The 1,101-nt window shown below is 36.1% G+C and overlaps 1 non-coding gene across 1 annotated transcript; it reads left to right on the top strand.

Moving 5' to 3' along the window:
* Nucleotides 1–228: 228 nt before the first annotated feature.
* On the top strand, nucleotides 229–335 carry LOC121210228 (small nucleolar RNA R71). Its single transcript, XR_005905351.1, has one exon. It is a non-coding gene; the product is annotated as a small nucleolar RNA R71 (small nucleolar RNA).
* The last annotated feature ends 766 nt before the right edge of the window (nucleotides 336–1,101 follow it).

Here is a 1,101-nt window from a genome sequence, read left to right as displayed (position 1 = left end):
TGGTTTGATAGCATAGTAACTGAATCGATGTTATAAACGCCTGCTGTTTTAGTTGGCTTAGTCCTCATGACTTGGCACTAATAGTTATTCAGTGACATCTCTTCAAAAAATTCATAAGCATTTTCAGGTGTTTTATTATTTATGGTTCCACCAGCAGCTGCGCTAATCATTTGTCGAGTCGAAGGATTCAGGCTATTATGGAATGTTTGAACCTGTAGCCAAAGTGGTAACCCATGATGAGGGCTCCTTCTCAGTAAGTCATTATATCTCTCCCATGCATCGTAAAGAGTTTCTAAGTCCATCTGCACAAACGACGAGATATCATTACGTAATTTGGCCATTTTAGCCGACGGAAAATATTTTAATAGAAATTTTTTTGTTCCCAAGTAGTGATTGACCCTCGTTGTAACGAGTTCAACCACTATTTGGCTTTGTTTCTCAATGAAAAAGGGAATAACCGAAGACGAATGGCATCGTCAGAAACGCCATTAATTTTAAATGTATCGCAGAATCAAAGAAATTTTCCAAGTGAGTGTTCGGATCCTCATCCTGCAAACCATCAAACTGAAAAAATTGCTGTATCATTTGAAGAGTGTTAGGTTTTAATTCAAAATTATTTGCAGCAATAGCAGGCCTAACTATACTTGACTCAATTCCTGTTAAAGTAGGTTTAGCATAATCATACATAGTACGAGGAGCAGGATTCTGATTTGCTAGTTCAACGTGTATCGCAGGAGGTAGCTGATTGTCTTGGTTTTCTGCCATCTCTTCCATTGGGGTTTGAGTATCGTCATCTTGCTCGTTCTCTATGTATCTTAAGCTTCACCTTATTTCTCTTTGGTTTCTGCGAACTGTCCGATCGATTTCTTCGTCAAAAAGTAGTGGTCCTGATGGGTTTCTTCTAGTCATAAACTATAAAAACCTGCCAAGAGAAAGAAAAAGTAAATTAATAAATAATAATAAAATTAAAATTAAAATTAAAATTAAATTGCAAGAAAAATAATTGGCTAAAGTAATAAAAATTGAGTGTTCCTAATATCTTAGTTCCCCGGTAACGACGCCAAAAACTTGATCGCAATTTTCGTGTGACAGGTTTTAAAT

Source organism: Gossypium hirsutum, chromosome A11 (assembly GCF_007990345.1).
Source record: "Gossypium hirsutum isolate 1008001.06 chromosome A11, Gossypium_hirsutum_v2.1, whole genome shotgun sequence".
Lineage (NCBI taxonomy): Eukaryota > Viridiplantae > Streptophyta > Magnoliopsida > Malvales > Malvaceae > Gossypium > Gossypium hirsutum.
Note: the sequence above shows the minus strand (reverse complement) of the source record. Positions and strands in the feature narration are given on the sequence as shown.